The sequence below is a fragment of the Anguilla rostrata genome, chromosome 12 (assembly GCF_018555375.3).
Source record: "Anguilla rostrata isolate EN2019 chromosome 12, ASM1855537v3, whole genome shotgun sequence".
NCBI lineage: Eukaryota > Metazoa > Chordata > Actinopteri > Anguilliformes > Anguillidae > Anguilla > Anguilla rostrata.
In genome coordinates, this window is record NC_057944.1 from 37,826,451 (window position 1) to 37,848,640 (window position 22,190).

The 22,190-nt window shown below is 50.3% G+C and overlaps 1 protein-coding gene across 2 annotated transcripts in view; it reads left to right on the forward strand.

Annotated features, from left to right (window-relative positions):
• Positions 1 to 1,008: 1,008 nt before the first annotated feature.
• The window catches only part of cdon (cell adhesion associated, oncogene regulated), a 44,709-nt gene continuing 23,527 nt past the window's right edge, over positions 1,009 to 22,190 (forward strand). Inside the window, exon 1 of one of the 2 annotated variants that reach the window (XM_064302903.1) lies at positions 1,009 to 1,481. The gene's annotated coding sequence lies outside the window, so the exon portion shown is untranslated. Of the gene's footprint in view, positions 1,482 to 1,597; positions 1,622 to 22,190 lie in introns of those variants that run through there. The other variant, XM_064302905.1, reaches the window with a different exon arrangement.

Sequence of the window (22,190 nt, forward strand, 5' to 3'; positions counted from 1 at the left end):
TTGCACAACCCCCACGCCCCTGAACGAGACGCTTGTTTCACACACAACCCCCTTCCCCCCGCCGCCGCCCCGCCCCCGCCTCCCACTGCCCGGCATCCATCGCCCCGAACGCAGGAGTTTCACCCGGTGTTATGGAAACAGCTGAATCCAGCCAACATCGTTTCATTCTCGAGCCAAAACTAGCCACGGGTGTTAGATGCTAAAACGCCCCCTTAACACATCGCTTCGTTTCAGTTTAATGGAGCCAAAAGGCAAATAAATAAACGAACAAATGCATGAATAAATAAATAAATTGGCGGTCCGTGCTTGGGGGGGAAACATTTAAATAAGCGCGTGTTTCTGAACAAGATTCTGCTAAATGACAAGGGCGTGTGTTATTCCATCTGAAAATATAGCCTTCATCATTTTGTCACGATGTCGTGATATAAGTAAAACTTTAACCCATTTTCAACCAGTAATCTCACTAATGTATTGAATTTTGTGATGTTGGCTATATCGTTGCATTTTAGACCTATATATTTGGCAACTCACCTACACGTTTACAACGAAAATACAACTATAAATGTCCGCATGTAAACTCAAGATACGGAAAATCGATTTCCCAGAGCAGTGTTTGTTTAAAGCGCAGATGCGCGCATGGGATTAAAGGAACAAACACAGAAAGAAGACAGAAAAACCTAACGCACCTGTAAAACTATTAAGGTTCGGACAAAGACGTAAAGTCTGATAATAAAAAAGCAAAAGTTTATACACACAGTATAGCTACACGAATTTTAATGTCCTAAGGGTTCCTGGCTTTTCGTTATATCTAGTTGCTTTATCTTGTTATATCGTCTAATTCAACACACGTCTGACTGAATTCCGCTTAGTCCGATACTTTTCCCACCCATCCTATCGCGACAGAGTGGCCAAGGACATAGCCGTTTTTCGGTCTTCGCTCGAGAGAGACTGGTTAACACACCGGCACCAGAGTTGCCCCTCCTCCCCCTTCTACGCTTTTAACGTATGGGGCTGCGGGGCAGGAACATTCCTGGTTTGACGATCGGGCTCGTGGCTGCTTCCATGATTTGCTGAGCAATTCGATACTCGCTTCAAGGATGTGTGTGTGTGTGCGCGCGTGTGTGAATGTGTGTGTCGAGAGGGACAGTTGCAGTGAGTGAGTGAGTAAGCGAGCGAGAGAGGGAGAAAGTTGGAGAGTGTGTTACTGTCTCCCTTGTTCGCACTCAGTCGGAATATCTGATTTGCTTTCGTCTCATGCGAGTTCGTACTTCTGCAACCGCCGGCGTTTCTAAGTCAACTTTGAAGATTCGAACCGAAAACAGACGCGTAGAAAAATACGCTTCTTTGTTATTTTATTACAGTATATCTGTACTTTAACGCCCGAGTCTAATGGAGGGGCCCGTGCGGATTTGCAACTGTAAGAATGCGTTTTTCATGTAGTTCGTCCAGCTGGCCGAAGCTCGTAACCTCCAGTGAGAGAGGTAAGGACGGGGACTGGGAACTGGGGATCTAAGCATTGCTTCGAAACAGTCGCGAGAGAACACTAACGTTGGTTTGGAGGAGCAGGAGTCGAGAGTGACTAGATATTTTGAAATCGGGAACTTCAATACACACCTACCAGGTGACCTGCAATACTGTGTGTGTATGTTAACGTTTTACACTGCTCTGCAGTATTAGTTATAAATTCCACACAAAGCGGTAATCGATAGAAACTAAACACTGCGCACGAGGTTTGTGCGCTGAAGTTTTCCTTCGAGGAAGAAAGATCGCACGAGCAAGCAAATGAAGTTACATTTTTTTACGCTACACAATATCAAGCTTCTGACATTTGACGACACCTGAGGCTGTGTTATCCGGCTTTAAATCAGAACGAAAGCCTAGTCGTTTTTTTTTGTTTTCCGTTAGGAAGATCGCAGGATAGGTAGCCTACTAACTCTTTTGGTTTGCTGTAAAGGAAAACTTTGATCTCACTTACCTTGACACGCGATGTTTAATGTCAGTTTAATATGGGGCACAACGTAGACAACACACTGTAATACTTTAAAGAAACAAAAAATATGGAATTGAAAAAAATCAGGCACACAGAGGCTGATAATATTTGACGGAATACAAAAAAATACTAATCGTTCCGACAGTAGTTAAGAAACGCATTTACTTACAAGATTGGAACCAGCACAGTCTGAAACACCAAAACGTTTTTCTAAACGTTATTGAATGTGTGCATGCATATGAATAACGCGAGTAACGGTAGCGTTTACCTTAATCAATGAATGTGACGGTCGGTTAAAACTTTTGCAACTCATGCTAGGCCTGCTGTATGATACTGTTACAATATGATCAGAAACGGTCATGTCCCGGTTCTCAAATTGTGTGTCTCCACACTTGAAGACAAGCAGTAGTTTTATTTCTGTTGTTGTGACAACTCCATGTGTTTGTTGTAGAGTTTGTTGTTTGTTGTTCGACTGAGAGACAAAGGATACAGAATACTTCTAGGGAAGACTATATTACTTGTGTGCAAAACCTGTTGGGACTTTCGAAAACATTTTTGTTTTCCAGAAAAGATGTCTTGTCTGCAACCAATTCCTTGCTGTGATGCAAAATGAGGGGAGATTGTGCCAGGAAACGGATCTCTGATGGTTTTGAGATTAAATTATATCTGAGGAACTCGCAGTTCAAGATCTATGGCACGGAATCAAAATATTTGGAAAGCTGCTGCATTTTATTGGAGATATTATCCATGGAATTATTTGCAGATGAACTTTGTTGTGGAATGTGTTGCACCTTAACAATCTCCCACTCAGTGTTTTCTGTGCACTGTTTCTCATTGATTCTTACCTTGTAAGTGTCCAGGTTTATGTTTTTATTTAATTGCTTATTTTTTTACGACTATTTATGATGTCAGTGCATGTGTTTATTTTAAAAATGAGAGAAGAAAGACGTTTTGCCTGGTGAATTGTTCATAGGTCAGAGATCACCAGGGATGAAAAGTTACGGGACTGCACTGCCTGGACAGGCCAGCTTTCCCTGATCCTGATTTCGCAGATCCTCAGTTTTAGACCCGAGTGATTCCAGTCACTGTTTTTTCAGAATTTTTTGCTCCTATCAAATACTTAATTAAGAAATTATGCATATCCTCTACCCCAACATTTTAGGTAGTAGTTTTTGTTCATACTATCATTCTTCTCATGTTATTATTATTATTATTATTATTGTGGTGGTGGTGGTTGTTATTAGTTTGCTTAGTTGTTAGTACTTGAATCAGCATTTTAAGCTTTTGAGTATAAATTTAGCACCTTCTTCTTGTCCTCATTGACTGCTGCTGTTGTTTGTCTTTGAGTGGAGGTTGAAAAGATGCACATGACACAGGAGTGCACTTCGTCTGTCCGATGCAGAGGGCATTTTTTAGCCTTGAAACATGGCTCAGACCATCCATGGATATGAGTGCGAATCATGCAGCCGTGTGCTCGTGTGTGTAAAGAGCATCGCTTGCGCGTTGCGTAAGAGCGACAGGAAAGAATAGCCATGAGGAGCCACGAGGAGCAGTGAAATGGATTATTATAACACAAGGACGCTTAACTAATGATTGGGAGCTTTTTAGAAGATGTGCTTCTTTGCTGTTGCATGTTTTAACGAAATCAGCCGAATTTAGTAATATTTCACCTTTTGCAAAAGGACGGGCTAGAGAAGATAAAATGATTTAAAAAAAAATGGAAAAACTTCCTCTGATCCCACAGTCTGAATTTCCGCTCTTCCGGTAGTCTGCTTGAGTCAGTCGGTGTCTATTTTTATTTTTTGCAGCGCGCCCTTAGGTGTTTTAGGTAGCCCCCATCTTGCACGGAGCTTCAAAGCAGCTTCTGTTACATAGGGGTTGCTTTTGAAGCACGGAACGCTCGGGCCTCCACCTTGCGTTTAGAATGCTGTGCTTTTTCAGCTCCCGTCCTCTTCGCTGTCTTACCTTACCTAAATATATTTCTTTTTTTTTTGTCATCAAGGCAGGCGATTTGTGTAAATATTAAACGCCAAGTTTTATTTTGGGGGCCCTCCCCCAAAAATAGTGTTTAAGTTGTTGACTTTTTGGGGAAACCTTTATTAAAAGGAACGAGGGGTACGGACCGTTGAGTCAACATTGAAGTCCGCTCTTCGTCCTGAGACAGGCTGTCAGTGTGCATCCCAGCTACACGTAAACAGCCTGACCGCGGGCCGCTGTGGTTGCCGTTTGCCAAAATTTTTGCACACTAAGGTTGTCTCAGGGTAAAAAATAAAACAAACTTTGCATCCAAGAATATGCTATGTCAACAAAAATAAAAGTCCATAAAGTTTTATTTCTTTTATTAGTCTGGTTGTCAGAGTTAGAGTGTGTTTTGGAAAACAGCACGAGTTAACCTATGAAATGCAGCCTATTACGTGTTTATTAAATTTTGGAGGATTTTCATTTTTAGGAACATGCATTCTTTTGGAGCGTCAGAGTTATTTTCATGGTCCTGCTATTGTTATTAATGAGAGGGATGAATTTATTGGTTTAATTCTATGTACATGCATTAGCTTCATATACGTGTATATATTATATATATATATATATATATATATATTATTATATATATATATATATAATATATATATAGCTATATATATATAGCAAACAGCTGTAGGTAATTAAATATGCATAAAAAGCATGCCTTGTAATTTGTCCATGCATGCATGCGTCTGTGTGCATGCATGCTCTTGTGCGTCTGTGTTCGTGCATGCGTGTGTGCGTGCGTGCGTGCGTGCGTCTGTGTTCATGCATGCATGCGTCTGTGTTCATGCATGCGTGTGTGCGTGCGTGTATGCGTGCGTGCGTGCGTCTGTGTTCATGCATGCGTGCGCGTGGAACACGGGCGTTTATGAGGAGCAGGGTCTTGTTCTGTGTCCAGTCATGTGACTTTGACTCTTTGACCGAAGCCCTTGATCAGGAGACCGCTCATTTCCATTTGACTGACATTTCATTTAATGTTTCGCCCACTTGTAGGACAAAAAAAAAAAAGAAGCTTGAACACAGCCTTATGGCACAATGGGAAGACATCCCCCACCCCCCCAAGTAGTCCGCTTCAGTCAGTCAGTCAGTCAGTCAGTCAGTGTGTATTTCTATTTTTCCTGGACGTCTTGAGGTGATGTAGCCCCTGTGGTGAGTGGAGCTGCTTCAGAGCGGCTTTTGTTGCCGTCGGGGGTTTGCGTTTGAAACGCGGGAGACTGGGGTTCTGGAGAACAGGGAGCTGAATGCGTGCCGTGGAGCCGGTGGGGCGCAGCTGCGCGGGCTCCAATAAAAACACTTTCAGGTTCGGGCGGTCACTGAGGCACGGTCCGGTCCGGCCTGCGCCCGGACGCCGGCGCGAGTCTGGCGGACCGTTTGCCGAGCGGGGGGCCTGACGGGCGTGAGCTTGGGATCGGGAGAGCCTCGGAACGTCGCTCGGCGTTCCCGGGAACGGTTTTCCGAACGTGCCGCCGATCGAGACGTTCTGGAGGGAAAGGGCCGTAAACATGAATTTAGCCTGGAAAAGGTACACCGCTAGGGCACTTCCAGAGGCGACCCGTGAGGTCAAGGTTCACGGTGTGTCGGTGTAAATCGGCACTGCGCTTGGTGTTTAAAACCGATTCCCGCGAAGTGAAATCCGGAACGTTCCTCAGCAGAGAGAGCGCTGCCCCCCGTTTTGCAGCGTGCTCCGCCCCTCCCTGCGTTTGTGGAGATTTGGGTCCAGAATTTATAAAATCGTGAACACGGCAGCGCTTATCGTCCAGACTGCGCCGCTGAGCGCGGCATGCTAACGTTAGCGGGTTTGGCTAGCGGGGCTAATCGGAAACACGTGTGGCCGTTGGTGGAGGAGCGAGTTACACGGGCCGCGCGTATGCAGATGTGTGTAATGATTCGTGCAGTGGCGCGCGTGACAGCCACGCACCCGCGCTACGCGTTTGCTCACTCTGACGTAACGTCTGTGGCCCTCCACTTCCTGTCTTTAACAAAACTTAATCCTAATCGCGCGTTGTTTTAACAGAGGAAATGCTGTGTTAGGAAGTGCCTGCTCACAGTTTAACATTCAGACTGCTTATTGTAAAATAAGATTCACTGTCAGACCATGTATTTTTCAGTGTGCAGGGCAGCAGCAGATCTTTGTGAAATATATGGGGGGGGTGGGCGAGGAGGGCAGTATTTTTGCAGAAGTGGCTGTGTTATTGAAGGTTTAATTCCACCGTGCAGTGATCTGCTTGTGTGCACCACGGAGGGCGTATGTACAGTAAGACCACAGCACTCCTATTTTAGCAGCATTAGCTCCTGAAAATTGATGTGTGTTAATTGGAATAATAGTTTAGGCACAACATGTGCTACTTGGGATGTATTAGTGCGTTTTTCAGCTTAGGAGGACGTGTTAGCGTCGAGCCCTGGACCATCTGAGGAGTCTTGTGTGTGTCGCGGAGTCTCAGAGAGGTGCTGTGATGTATTTTGGGAGCCCGTCCTGTGACCCGGGTCCTCTGGTGAGCAGATGTGGGGGTGGTTAAGCTCCTATCTGGGCGGGGCATGATGAAAGTGTGTGTAGCGGTTTAATCGCGGCGCGGTTTGCTGGTCGCTGGTTGGCTGGTCGCTGGTTTGCTGGTCGCTGGTTGGCTGGTCGCTGGTTTGCTGGTCGCTGGTTGGCTGGTCGCTGGTTGGCTGGTCGCTGGTTTGCTGGTCGCTGGTTGGCTGGTCGCTGGTTGGCTGGTCGCTGGTTGGCTGGTCGCTGGTTGGCTGTCGCTGGTTTGGCTGGTCGCTGGTTGGCTGGTAGCTGGTTGGCTGGTCGCTGGTTGGCTGGTCGCTGGTTGGCTGGTCGCTGGTTGGCTGGTCGCTGGTTTGCTGGTCGCTGGTTTGCTGGTCGCTGGTTTGCTGGTGGCTGGTTGGCTGGTCGCTGGTTTGCTGGTCGCTGGTTGGCTGGTCGCTGGTTGGCTGGTCGCCGGTTGGCTGGTCGCCGGTTTGCTGGTCGCCGGTTGGTGGTGCGTTGGTGTGCCTGCTGTCGCCGTTGGCTGGTCGCTGGTTTGCTGGTCGCTGGTTTTTTTTGGATTTGTGCCCTTCAGACATTCAGGATTATTGGTTTCACAGGGTCAGCTGGTACCCACAATGCAACGGCTGGCCATACTGAGGAATTACGCACACGTGCACGCACGCACATGCACACACACACACAGACACACACACGCATGCACACACATACACACACACACACACGCGCACACACACAACGCACGCTCTCTCACGCACACACACACACACACACACACATACACATACACACAGTACTTATGCTCAGCATCCAAAAGGAGGGAGTCAGCGCTGTGTTACGTTGTGTCGCATTGCGGTTAGACTGTTCTTATCCGTCTGGCCCCGTTCAGAAGCAGTGCTGGTAGCTGCTGCTCTTTTACGGGCAGCTACCCTCCCAGGAGTCAGACAGCGTTGTGGAGGTGAGCGTGTCTGCAGTACAGTGCACTTATGCTAATACACATCTCCCAGTGCAGCTCCTCTGGCTCAGAGCATCGCGCAGCTGCAGCCATGTCTGCCGGAGAGACAGGGAGGGAGCGGCGACCTCGCCCTCGCTGCCCCTGCCCCCCCCCCCGTAAATGTTTTATTACGGCTTTATGTGAAACGCGAGAGTCAGGTGATGCTAATGCCCCCCCGTCCGCCATCCCACCCCCACCGTAGGGGAGATGGTGGAAACCTTCACCTTGGGGGCTGCCTCCACCGTCCTTTCCAAAAAAACATCACATCGCTATTGAGAGCGTGATTAACTGCTTTTTAATGGTGGGCGGGGAGTGGGGGAGTGGGGGGGGGGGGGAGAAGGAGAACAAGGAGAAGGAGAAAAGGATCTTCAGTCAGCCGAGATGGCGCGTGCGCAGGAAGTCTGACTGACCTTTGACAGCGGCGTCTGCCTCCTCCCCGGGCGGACGGGGGTCGGCGCCGACGTCAGCGGCGTGTAAAAGAGACGCGACGGGGGGGGGGGCAGATCTGTCGGTCACGTGTGCGAGGAGCCGCCCCGGATGGGCAAGGTTCCGGAGCGTTCTCCCCAACCGGACGTGGGCCCACGGTCGACCCCGTCCCGCCAGCCAAAGGAGGCCCGTGTAATTAGCATATTAATTAGCGTGATGGTGCTAATTAACGGCGCGCCCCACTCACAGACGGGAGGTGGATGGCGGTGAACGGCGGGTGGTGGAGAGTCGGGGTGGAGATGGAGACTCTGGGCCCACGTGCTTTGATTGCAGCGTCTCGGATTAAAACGCTTTATTTTACACGCGTGGATCTGTCCTCTGGGCCCGTGTGGCTCTTCCACACAGGGATTTACAGGCGTGGCTCTCTTTGCGTATATATCGAATGAGACTACAGGGTTAGGCTCAGAAGACTCAGTCAACAAATATGAGTAAATGCCCGTGCAATTCTGATATCGTGCTCTGGAGGGAACCTAAGAAAGACTTGAGATTTGAGAGCAAATTCATCCCTCTGTTTTAAAATGAGCACTGGCTTTTAAAAAAAACTTTCTAAGAAGAAGCAGGTGTCTTCATCCCAACGCATTTCTGAGAATTTTTTTGTTTATGTGGTAAAGTGAAACCATCAGTCAGCCTGCAGGCGATCTGTCCGAGTGTGTTAACATAAAAAAAAAAAACATTTTACCTGTGCCAGGTGAAGTGTGTGCCAGGGTTGGCCCCCTCCCTCAGGGGGCTGGCCTCTGGGGGGGGGGAGGGGGGGGGGGGACAGAGATACGGACCACCTGAAATTCTCCTCCGTTCTTTCAGGAACGGCTCTGAAGTACCCACAGGGTGCGTCTGTGTAGCCCATTTCAGCTCGAATCTCAGCGACGCGATCTCTCCCCGTTCTCTCCATACGGCCTGCAGCTGTCGGTTGATGTTGTGCTCCGTCTTCCTTAAAGACCCGAGCTCACGCACATTCTTGTGATTGTCGAAAGGACTCCGATTAAAAAAAGGATTCCTTTTTGTGGTTCTGATGCATGAACCGCAAACACTCTCTGATTGTTATACAGTGAAGAATCTGTGTGGTCATTGTTTTACAGTTATGTAAATAGTTTATTTTACAAAGTATTCACGCGTCCGTTAGTTTATTTGCTAATTACACAGTGGTGGACGTTTTGTGGTAGGTTTTTAAAAATAATTCACAAGTTAAGAAAGAGTGTTTTAATAAGTTGTGCCTGAGAATAAAGGAACTATTCATCACCTGAGTTTTATTTGAGAGCACCGAAATATCGCCTGAATGTTGTATGATGAAACTGGGACTGAGCTAAATCCAGAATGAAACCAAACAGTGACCTTTTTACCGCGGCCAATCGCATGCTTTAATTCGCCACAGCGTTGCGGTAATACTTTAAATCCACTACCCAGCCGAGCGGGAGCCGGCGTTCTCGCCCCCGGAACGTGCCATGAAACTTCTCTTCTGAGGAGCGTTGCAGAACATCGCAAACAGCACAGAGCAAACTTCCAGCTCAGGATACCGAATGTTCAAAACATTAACCGTAGAACGATCCGCTGCTGTGGTTCTGCGTCTTTAACTTTGAATAGCCCAAACTGATAGTTGTATATTATAAGTTGTAAAAAAAAAAACCCACAATATTTCCCGTTAATTTCCTTGACTGCCCTACCTGTGCAGGCTTTGCACATTGAAACGGCTGCTTAAGTTCTTTAAGCTGAGTTGAGCACAAAGGGACGTAGCTGTTAGATTGAATAGCGACGCTAACAGTCGACCGCAGGAATTAAATGAAAATACGCAGACCGTGCGGGCATGAAAAGGCTGTAAAGCAGGCTTGTTATAGCGAAATCCTGGAAAAACCACAGACGCGCAATCTCATTCTGTCCTTGATAATTCCTGGAAGGGCTGTATAAAAACCCGGCTTTGCTTAGCTCACTTCAGGCATCATTGCGTGTGTCAGTGTGCGTGTGTGAGAGGGAACGTGACCGCACTTTAACAAGCCACCTGTGCCTTTTATTTTCTAAATTTCATTCGTACGAACTTTGCGAACGAGGGCTGTCATTATGTTGTCATTGCGCGAGTGTTTTCAGGGATTTATTTTTAACAAAGGAAAAACAAACTGAGATGACAGACGGCCTGTTATGTGTGCGCGCGCTTACTGTATGTTCTGTGTCAAATATGTCAACAGTGGGTCGCAGAAAGAAAGAAAAAAAAACGTTTAGAGTTTGAGAACAGAAGTACTTAGGTGTTCGTTCTGGAGCGATTTCTTAACCTTCGGGCCCTGGTATTCGATAATGCCTCGTGGAAGATTAAGAATTGGAATGAAAACCACTGGGGGGGAAATTGTTAAAACAAACAAACAGTTTAGAGCAGTGAACAGTTGCTGTGCCACTGAGTTGGGAGGCGGGGAGGCTGGAGAGGTGGGTGGGAGGGCTGGTGGGTGGGGAGGGGGGTGGGCTGGAGAGGGCGGTGGGGAGAGGGCTGGGGTGGGCTGGGGTGGGCTGGGGAGGGCTGGGGAGGGCTGGGCGGGTTTGAACTGCCGCCTTCAATCCGGATTCAAATATCTGGGAAGGCTTGTGTCCGTTGCTGAATAGGAACTGCTCTCTCTTTGCCCTGATTCTGAACGCTTTTCATTGTACACAAATAATCCGTGAAATACAAAGTGAAAAAGACCAAAAAAAACTTCTTTTTTTTTTAACTTTGTTGCACTTTTAAACTACGTTTTTGTAGAATGCATGTACCCATTTGATGTGTACATTAATGTGGAAACAGGAAAAGGAAATGGCGTCGGTTGTTTTTTTTGTGTGACCGTATGCATCGAAGGCGCTTACGCTTAAACTTGGGGGGACGTGGGGAACTCTAAAGGGAGAAACAGGAGGTCCGTAAAAAAGGCCCCAGGATGCTGCAGGGGGCGGGGGGCCGGGGGTGGGGGGGGGGTTAGTTTATTTTCTTCTCTTTCCCGTCTTTTCCCTCGTGTAGCCGGGCGATCTCGTCAACGGTCGCGGTTTTGTTTCAGCGGCTGCTGTCCCTGTCTGTCTGGACCACGCTCGCTCGCAGAGCCGGTGGCGGCTCGCGCTCCGCCGGCTGCTCGCCGCCTGGCGGTCCTATAAACGCCCCCAAACGCTCCCGAGACTGGGGAAGCTCTGCAGAAAAACGGGGGAACGGGGGAGGGGGGGGGGGGGGGGGGGCGGGGGGGGGGACAGGGGGGACGGGGGGGGATAGCCGTGCTTTGACTTCTTTCTCATCCTGTTTGTAAAATGAATTTATTTTTATTTCTCTGTTGGGGGGGGTTGGGGGGCAGGTCTGTTCATTTCCTCAGTGCAGCTTAAAGGGACCCTTATGGGGCTGGGAAATATATTAGAAAATATATTGAAATAAGCGTCGGGTCGCCGCTGGCAACGGCGGGGGAGAAGGGGGGGGTGGGCGGGCGACTGAGCCGTTCTGCCTTCTCTCTTTATGGTGGATCGTCATCTGGAACACCGCGGTCCGACTGCCCGCTGCCCGCGGTCCGACTGCCCGCTAGCAGAGCGAGCGCGTTAGCGCCTGCTTGCTGTATGGCGATAGGCCCGATGGCCTGAGCCAGGCGTGACCTCACACCCAGGGAGCCGTGATTGACGGTTCTGCGTGTCTATGGGAGGGTGTGGTCACAAGGGTCGTTGTGTGTGCGGGGGGTTCCCACAATGCAATCTGTTAAAGTAAAAAAAAAAAAAAAAAATTTCAAATAAAAAAAAAATTTGTATGTGGACAATCTCAAGACCCTTTCCCAGGCCATGGAAAGTATGGACAATGTCAGATAAGTCTGTGGGGGAAAAAAAAAGTGCATGAGAATGCGTCTCCCCCACAAGAAACGGAGGAATGCTTTCTGGAGGGGGGGGGGGATTAATGATCAGATTAATCATTTGAGCAGAGCCCGGTTATCGCCGTGGACGACGGGGCCCGCTCGCTCAAAAGGGCAGGGAGGGGGTGTAGCCCTGATCGATGGGCGAGGGTGTTGTGGGGGCGTGGGGGCGTGGGGGGCGTGGGGGTGTTGTGGGGGTGTGGGGGTGTTTTTACGAGAAATCCGACGCCGTGTGCGAGTTCAGCGGCGTCCAGAAAACGCACTTTTGATCCCCTGTGAGAGGGAGCTGAAGGCCAAGAGCGTTCCCCTTTTGCAGTTGGGATGGGCGATGCGCTACTGTAGCACGTTAGCGCAGGGGGTTCCCAAACTGGAGATACGGGACCCCAGGGGCTCCAAGAATTAGCCCCAGAGGGTCCTCAGCAGAATGGACAAAATGTTGGCCCCCCCCCCCTTTAAGAATATTTTGTTCATATATACTAATTCCTTTAATTACTCACTTAAAAAATTACAACTGTGTATTCCACTGTAATTTATTGCATTTACCTTAGTTTTTGGAATGAACACAGAGTTTTCCAAAGAATACTAGCCCTGTGATTTATGTACATGTGTGATGTACAAACTACCGACCCAAGTTGGGTTTATCGAAGTCATCGGGTGGGGGGAGGGGAGGTTTCGGGGACCATGGGATTAAAACAACTACAAAAAAAAATGTTTGGGTACCTGCTTCATCAGCAAAATACTCAGCGGACAGCAAGCCTGTCCTGCCCTCTAGGATGAGTTTGTTTTTATTACTTTAATTTATCTCCGATGGCGATGACCACTCGACCTCTGACCTCCAGCGTTTTAGTCTCGTGAAAGAGCGCAGCCCAGCATGCTGGCGTGTGTTTCACCGCGAGGCACGGAGTCGTGATTCAGACTGGAAAATCTGCTGCACTTTGAACCCGGTTTGTTTGGGAAAACTACGCAGCAAGTGCTTCTGGTCGATACAGTGTGAGCAAGGCTTTCCAAATAAACATTTAGACAACCGCAAGACGAATGCACTTGTTCAGGCTCTCTGTTTTGGAGAAGCGTGTTTACGTTAATGTGTTTGCATGTGTACACGCGCAGCAGTTTAGCTTTTATGTTTTGTCAAGATCTTACGCTGGAATAAAACCACCCAAGGGGGACCGTGCAATGTTTGACAGTTTGTTTGGCTAAGGAAATGCGTTTGCGTGTGTTTGTTATTGAGTGTTGATGTGGAGCGTGTGTGTGTGTGTGACTGTGTCTGTCTGTCTATGTGTGTATGAGTGTGTGAGTGTGTGTGTGTGTGTGTGTCTATGCGTGTGTGTGTGTGTATATGTGTCTGTGCGTGCGTATGTGAGTGTGTGAGTGTGTGTGTGTGTGTGTGTGTGTGTGTGTTTGTGTGAGTGTGTGTGTGTGTGTGAGTTCGTCTGTGCGTGTGTGTGTGTGTGTGTGTGAGGGCGGGTGCTGGGCCTCTTGCAGTGCGTGTTCTGAACCTGCTGCCTTTCTCTCCCTCTTCCTCTTCCTGTTCTTTCTTTTTGCCTGTTTAAGACAGCGTTATTAATCTATATGTACCGACCGGGATCTGAGCCAAAAAGCAGCCTGAGAGAGAGAGAGAGGGAGAGAAAGCAGAGTTTGTTGTCTGTAGGTCCAGTGATGTTGCCGTGGTGACATGGGGAGTGATGGAATCCAGGAGGCTCTGGTTGGTGGGGGCGGGGTGTGGGCTTGTGTGCAGTTATTTGGGGGTGTGGGGGGGGTGTGGGCTTGTGTGCAGTTATTTGGGGTGTGGGGGGGGGGTGTGGGCTTGTGTGCAGTTATTTGGGGTGTGGGGGGGGGGTGTGGGCTTGTGTGCAGTTATTTGGGGGTGGGGGGGGGGTTTAGATGCACCAGTGGAGTGTGGAGAGTTACCGCTCATCCAGATCCAGCTGTTGATTGGTGCAGTCTCCTTCCTGTGTGATGTGCAGGAACCCTGATGCATCCTTGAGAACCTGGGGCCCCCCTCTTTACACAAGGAGCTCCTCCTCCACCCGCCCTTTTATGGGCGCAGTGTTAACAGTATTGAGGCTTTTTGATTTTGGTCACAACTTTCTTTTATTTCCCCACTAAAGGGTTTCTTCTGTCTTGAGGTGGAGGAGGTAGAGTGCTCATCTCCCAAACTGCTGTTCTGACTAACTGACTGACTGACTGACTAACTTTCTGACTGACTGACTGACTGACTGTCTGACTTACTGACTAACTGACTAACTGACTGACTGCCTGACTTGCTGACTGACTGACTGACTAACTTGCTGACTGACTGACTGACTGGCTGATTGAACAACAGACCGACTGACTGACTGACTGACTGATCGACTGACAGACAGACAGACTGACAGACCGACAGACCGACTGACTGACTGTCTGACTGCATCCTGCCTGTCCCTCACTCCTTGGCCAGGATCCCACAGCAGATCTGCTGTCTCTCTCTCGGGCAGCGAATCAGACGCACGCGGCTCACGTTGTAAACGATGTGCTGACACTCTCCGGGCCAGCTGGTCTTCTTCCTGAAGTCTCGTCTGTGTCAGGATTACCTGGTGCCACACGCAGGCTCCTTTTTTCTGAGCCAAAATGGCTGTGAAATCGCCTGTGTGAGGGGAGGGAGGGAGGGCGGGCGGGCATCGCCATGGAGACAGGGGGCTGGCAGCGTTGGGCAGCAAGCTTTAGTGGGCGAGGTAGTGTTTGGGGGCGGGGGCGAGGGGGTGGGTTGATGATAACTAGGGAACGAACCCTTGTTCGGGGGCCCCCCTGCCACCGACGGCCAAGACTCCATTGAATCTCGCTGCTGTAGTTAATCCCGCTGTTCAAAAAAAAAAAAAAAGACCTTGGGAAACGTCCTCCCCTACACACACACATACATACACATACAATACCCCCCCCCCCCCATTACCCCTCCCTACATTCCCAGGAAAACAAGACATTACAAAAAATTCCAATTAAGACGGGTTTTATTTGCTTTTTGGCCAACCCCCCCAATCCCTCCTCCTCCTCCTCCTCGTTCCCACCCTCTCAACGACTTAGAGGACTAGGCCAATAAGCCTGGGGCTGGAGTTAGGGCTGTCTCCCAGGTCTGGGTCCAGGCACTTGGGGGGACATGGTGGGTGGGGGGGCTGGGGGGTGGATGATTGTCGTTGGTAAACTGTGCTTTGTGGGATCTGACTGCCTGATCCGCGCAACCTTTCCCTTGCCCGTCTCCGTCCCCCATCCGCCCCCCCCCACCCCCCGTTCCCACGATGTAGTTACCATGGCTGGGGGGTCAATTCCATTTCAATTCAGTCCATTCAAAGAAATTAATTTAAATTCAGTTCATGAGTTCACGAAAAAATGGCCTAATAAGATTTTATTTAATCTTTTTTTTTTTTTTTTTTTCAATTTGAGTTAATTTCCTTATATTCCTTTCATTCCTTGACTGAATGAAATTGATCCTCAAAATCCGCCTGAAATTAATGACACATAATTTGCCGTGAACAAGGCCATTTCAGTTACCGAAGGCCATCGCTCGGTTTAGTTCTGGAGGGATTTTACGACTCATCAGTACAATTTAAAATTTGTTTCCTTGAAATTGTCAGACTAGAAATAGGAACGGACTCCTCGGTATGGCGGCGATGTCTCTCCTCGCTCAGAATCCCCTGAAGCAGAAACCCCTGCCGACGTTATCGCTCTCCAGGTCCTTTGATGTGTGTGACATGCTCTATTTGGAGAGAGATTGTGAAGGATGGGGGCCGGCTTCTGTGATGGGGCCTCAGAATGAATCACTCACGGGCCAACCCTTTCCTGTGATTTATGCGTTCCCTCTTAATGTCTCGTTAAAGGGGCGGGCCTTCCTCTTGATTGGCGCTCATATCCTCCTCTCCTCCTCTCTGCTGTGACTGTGTCTCTCCCTTGGAGAGAAAATAGAGTAGTTTAGGCCCCAGTGCTGTTTAGTTCAGAGCTCAGTGTTCTGTGGTTCGGGGTTGAGTGCTCTGTGGTTGAGTGGTCAGTAGTATAGGGTTGAGTGCTCTGTGGTTGAGAGGTCTGTAGTATAGGGTTGAGTGCTCTGTGGTTGAGTGGTCTGTAGTATAGGGTTGAGTGCTCTGTGGTTGAGTGGTCAGTAGTATAGGGTTGAGTGCTCTGTGGTTGAGTGGTCAGTAGTATAGGGTTGAGTGCTCTGTGGTTGAGAGGTCTGTAGTATAGGGTTGTGTGCTCTGTGGTTGAGAGGTCTGTAGTATAGGGTTGAGTGCTCTGTGGTTGAGAGGTCTGTAGTATAGGGTTGAGTGCTCTGTGGTTGAGTGGTCAGTAGTATAGGGTTGAGTGCTCTGTGGTTGAGAGGTCTGTAGTATAGGGTTGAGTGCTCTGTGGTTGAGAGGTCTGTAGTATAGGGTTGAGTGCTCTGTGGTTGAGTGGTCAGTAGTATAGGGTTGAGTGCTCTGTGGTTGAGTGGTCAGTAGTATAGGGTTGAGTGCTCTGTGGTTGAGAGGTCTGTAGTATAGGGTTGAGTGCTCTGTGGTTGAGAGGTCTGTAGTATAGGGTTGAGTGCTCTGTGGTTGAGAGGTCTGTAGTATAGGGTTGAGTGCTCTGTGGTTGAGTGGTCAGTAGTATAGGGTTGAGTGCTCTGTGGTTGAGAGGTCTGTAGTATAGGGTTGAGTGCTCTGTGGTTGAGAGGTCTGTAGTATAGGGTTGAGTGCTCTGTGGTTGAGAGGTCTGTAGTATAGGGTTGTGTGCTCTGTAGTTCAGCATTGAGTGCTCTGTAGTTTAGGGTTGAGTGCTCTGTGTTTCAGTTCTTTCCATCTTATTCTCTTTCGTCTTATTCTACCTCATACCCTTCCTCCCTCTCTGTACTCCTCTGTCTGTCTGTCCCTCTCTCTCTCCCCATGAGTAGAGAAGTTTCTGGAATGTCTCACTGCTGCAGATCATCTGTCCGTGGGATCCGGGGGCGAGTGCAGACAGGCTGGGGTACTGCGCGTGGATCCGGGCGGGGAGAGAGAGGGAGGGAGAGAGGGAGAGAGGGAGAGAGGGAGTGAGGGAGAGAGGGAGAGAGTGAGGGAAGGAGAGAGGGGGAGGGAGGGAGGGAGGGAGGGGGAGGGGGAGGGAGAGAGAGAGAGAGAGAGAGGGGGCAAGAGGAAGAGAGAGAGAGAGGGAGAGAGAGAGATAGAGAGGAAAGGGGGGAGAGAAAGAGATTGTGTATTTGCGTGCATGCACATGTGCATGTGTGTGTGTGTGTCTAGGTTCCGTGTGCATGTGTGTGTGTGAATACGTAAATGCATTGAGCGTGTTACTGAAAGTTAGGTTAAGCGCCTTACTGAAGGGCAGTGCCCAACCTGGGAACTGAACCTACAACCTCCTGCGTTTCAGGCCTTGATGGGTTTTGGGAAACAGGGAGGAGACAGTGTGAGTGTCGTATAGCACAACATCTACATAACTTGTGCATAACTGTACAAGCTGCTGTGGAGGTACTTTAAGTGCATGTATTTTGCTTTAGACCAAAATTTCCCTAACGGTCCTGTACCAGCCATTGTACAGCAAAAGGTTCATGAACTTCTCAAAATATCTAAAATATCATTTATCACTAACAGGAACTGTCTGTGCCAATTGAAAATGTACATTCATACTATAATAATATCAGAAAAAAAACCCCAAAAGTGAACGGTCCATTTTAATTGGCAAGAGCCTTATATTTTAATATGGGGATTTTCCCAGTTAATTAATTCATGAGTCTAATTAAACTAATCTGCCGAATTAACTGAGCTGAAAAGGAATTGCCCCCCCCCGCCGCCACCCCCAGTCTGTCCCCCAGCCCTGGGGCTGTGTGTGTTCAAAATGACCCCTGTGGAGGAGCCCCCTCTAAACCCGTGCCCGGTCCCGAATTCCAGCCCCCTGGATGAGAGTGTCCCGTCTCTACACTCCGCCCTCTTTCCTCTGGTTATCCCTCGCTCCCTGGAAGGCTGGGCTGCACACTGTAGACACTTACAGAAAGACATTACATTACATTACATTACAGGCATTTGGCAGACGCTCTTATCCAGAGCGACGTACAACAAAGTGTATAACCATAACCAGGAACAAGTATGACGAAACCCCTAGAGAGAAGTACCGGTCCAAGTACAGGGAACAACCGCATAGTTCAACCTGGACCCTGGTGGTTAAACTGATTAACACTAACAACGAGAACGGCAACAACGCAATCTATGGAAAAATAAAAATAAATAAAAATACAAGTAGTCGTTAAGACTGGCGCATCAACTAAGTCACCTATTAAACAGCTGCCTAGTTACAACCCTAAGTTTAGTCATTTACGGGGGGGAAGGGATGGGGAGAGGTGCAGCCTGAAGAGGTGGGTCTTCAGTCGTCGTTTGAAATGGGTCACAGTCTCAGCTGTTCTGACCTCCACAGGGAGGTCATTCCACCATCGTGGGGCCAGAACAGAGAGGAGACGTGTTCTGGAAGTGCAGGTGCGAAGAGGGGGAGGTGCTAGGCGTCCTGAGGTAGCAGAACGGAGGGATCTGGCTGGCATGTAGGGTTTGAATATCTTTTGAAGGTATGCTGGGGCTGATCCCTTGACTGCCTGGTATGCTAGAACCAATGTTTTGAATTTGATGCGAGCTATAACAGGCAGCCAGTGGAGGGTAGTGAGCAGGGGAGTTACGTGGGAGTGTCTGGGGAGGTTGAAGACCAGACGAGCCGCAGCATTCTGAATGAGCTGCAGGGGTCTGGTGGCAGATGCCGGTAGTCCAGCCAGAAGAGAGTTGCAGTAGTCCAGGCGGGATAGAACCATTGCTTGGACCAGGAGCTGGGTTGAGTAGGTGGTGAGAAAGGGGCGGATTCTGCGGATGTTGTATAGGAAAAATCTGCATGCCCGGGTTACTGCTGCAATGTTGTTGGAGAGAGACAGCCTGTTGTCCATCATCACTCCGAGATTCTTGGCGCAGGGTGATGATGTCACTACGGTGTCCCCTAAGGAAATGGAAAAGTCGAGGAGGGGAGAGGATAGAGCAGGAATAAAGATTAGCTCTGTCTTTCCCGGGTTGAGCTTCAGGTGGTGATTGTCCATCCAGCTCTGTATGTCCCTAGGCAAGCGGAGATGCGGGCGGGGACCTGTGTGTCCGGTGGGGAAAAGGGAGAGAAAGAGTTGCGTGTCGTCGTCGGCATAGGAATGATAGGACAAGCCATGGGCAGATATTACAGGGCCAAGGGATCTGGTGTACATGGAGAAGAGAAGGGGACCAAGGACTGAGCCCTGGGGAACTCCGGTGGTGAGGGGACGGGGTGGTGATACCTTACCCGCCCAGGCAACCTGGAAGGAGCGGTCAGAGAGGTAGGACTCAATCCAGTCAAGGACTGTGCCGCGGATCCCTGTTGCTGCCAGGGAGGACAGGAGGGTAGAGTGGTCCACAGTGTAGTCCAAGACTCTGGGTGGCCTCACTTCCTGGCGCATTACATTACATTACATTACAGGCATTTAGCAGACGCTCTTATCCAGAGCGACTTACACAACTTTTTACATAGCATTTACTTTGCATCTGTTTATACAGCTGGATTTCAATGCAGGTTAAGTGCCTTTAGCTCAAGGGTACAACGGCAGTGTCCTACCCAGGAACTGAACCTGGGACCTTTCGGTTACAAGCCCAGTTCCTTACCCATTGTACTGCACTGTGTTCCCGCCAGCAGGAGAGAATCCCTCCCCACCCCTGGGGGGGGCAGGCGGACGGGACGGGGGGGGGGGGGGGGGGGGGGGGGTGGCGCCCGCTCCCGGCCGAGATCCCGCCGCGGCGGATGTGTGAGGAAGGAGCCCCAGATAAGGGCCCGGGAACGGCTCCCTCCTCTTCCTCGTTTCGCCAGATCGGTTGCCGAGATACGGCGCCCGATGGGGCCCCCCCCCCCCCCCGACGAACACGGCCTTTTCGGCTTCGCGGCACCGAAACCCGCCAAACAGCCGCTATCGCCAGGAAGCGCGGCAAAGCCGTCCGTGATGTGCTGTGCTGTGCACTTTTATGAGCCGTTTTGATTATTGTAATTATATATTGTTATTACGTTCTGTGAGAGCAGGGGATGGTTTCCAGTGATATGAGACAGAGCCAGAGAGAGAGAGAGAGAGAGAGAGAGAGAGGGAGTTGGCGGGAGGGAGCATGAGAGAAATGGAGAGAGCCTGTTGTGACTTGTAGGAAAATAGTAACTTTCTGCTCATGGTGTTTGATTGGCCGGTCTCAGTGCTGGGCCTGTAGCCAATAGGGAATGCTGCTGGTGAAGGGGGTGGGAACCCGACGTGGAGAGAGGGATTCATAGATGCGCGAACCACTCATTTAAACTCATTGAGAAAATGAACTGGGATTCAGTTCATGAATTGAAAAAGGCCGATGATTTTTCAGTTACTGAAACACACACACACACACACACACACTGACTCCGGAGCGGGGCGGGGTGTGTAGGGTTTCAGCTGGTCACCGCTGCACCTGTGCAGTGTTCCCGTGTGGGGGGCTGCCGGTAGGTTTGACGTTCCTGCTTCCCCCCTGTTCCCCTCGCCCCCCTCTGTGGGCGCTGAGAGACGAGTCTGCCCCCCGTGGGGGAGAAAAGTGGAGGGTGGGGGCGGGGTTGGGGGGGCGGGTCCGGGGGCTGTCAGACACCCGCTGCCCCGCTTGGGCCTCTTTGCTCCCCAGTGACCTTCGACCCCCGGGTGAGGGGGGGGGCCGTTGGTCTGGACCTGGGAGAGTTTATTATTTCCTGCGGCTCCTCCTCTGTCTTCCTCAGGGCCTGCCCGGGGGTTTCTGGGGGAGGGGGGTACAGGGCATGGGGGGGGGGGGGAGTGGGGGCAGGTAGAAACAGTGACATTTTCGGAGGCCCCACTGTCGCTCGACAGTGTTGCTCCACCACATCCTCCTCCTCTCCCTTTCACCAGAGAGCATTATGGGAGAAAGTGAGGCCTCGCTCCTGGGGCTGTCCTGTAGGCTGGGGGACTGTGTGTCATAGTTCTGTTCTGCCCATACTAATGAGCCCATCTCAAATTCTGTTCGCCAGTTGTGGAAGTATCCATAACGTTCTTACTTTTTAATGTTCTTTTTGTTAGGATTTTTCCAGTTGACCCTCTGATGGTGCAGCTATGTTTGGGGGTACCTCTGTCCTTAGAAGGCAGAGGTACCCCTTATTTAAACAATTTAGAGAAATTTCAGTGTGCTCCTGTCCCTTCATTTCTTATTCTTTCTGAAATCAGTCCTGCGTTACCAAGGAGACTTTATTCCACCTTGGTAGGTTTTCCAAGTTTGTAAGCTTAGTGTTTCATAAAAACACAACCTGTGTGTGTTTGCATTTGTGCTTGTGTGTGAGTGTTTGTGTGTGTGTATGTATGTTTGCCTGTGTGTGTGTTATCGCAGTAGGTAGGAAAATGGATGCTGGTGATGATAGCAGATTTTGATAGAGGAGGCGCGGGAGAAGAAGCGGGGCAGAAGCGGGGCAGAAGCGGGGGCAGAAGCGGGGGCAGAAGCGGAGGCAAGCGGGGGCAAGGGGGCAGAGCGGGGCAGAAGCGGGGCAGAAGCGGGAGAGCGGGCAGAGCGGGGCAGAAGCGGGGCAGAAGCGGGGGCAGAAGCGGAGGCTCAGGGGCAGAAGCGGGGGCAGAAGCGGAGGCGCGGGGGCAGAAGCGGGGGCAGAAGCGGACTCATAAACAGGTTTAGAGTGCGCTCGCGGATGTTTTCCTGGAGCTCAGAGCTTTAAACTCAGCCGGGCGGTTCGATTTTCGCTCGAGAGGGCAGGACTCAACAACTGGGGGCGAAGAGCTTGTCCTTGGGGCTTGGGGTTTGGGGAGGGTGTGCCGGGGGGGGGGGGGGTTACAGGATCGTTCAGCTCTAGTGCACCCTCCCAGACATCATGGCTTTAATTTGAGCACCCCCCGCCCCCCCCAAGTATGGCCAGACCCAGGCCTCGGGTGACTTGGCCTGTGTGAATGCCCCAGCTGGAAGGCCATTGTCCGTCGACATCAAGCTCAACACCACGGTTACCGACCAGGAACCAATGATCAAAGCCCCCCTCCCCGGATTATTGATCAAAAAAAAGAGGAGGGTCGGGGGGAGGGGGGGGAGGTACTGGGAAGGAGGGAGGGAACGATGGGGTGGAGAGGGGTGGCGAGGAGAGGGATTCTTCGCCTCTTCAAAAGGAAGAGAAGGAATGCTCCTAATTAGGTTTTTCCCACTTCCTCTCGGCCCCCCTCTTGTCCTTGGACCTGGCCCCCTGTGGGCCCGTGTCAGGCTACGGTGGGCCTGTGTAGGGGCGACGCAGTGTGACGGGACAGTGATATTAGGAGGGTGAGCGGGGTTTGGGGGGGGGGGGGGGCGCACACTCCCCTTACGCGGCTGGGATGGCGTCAGACCTGGGAGGGAGGGG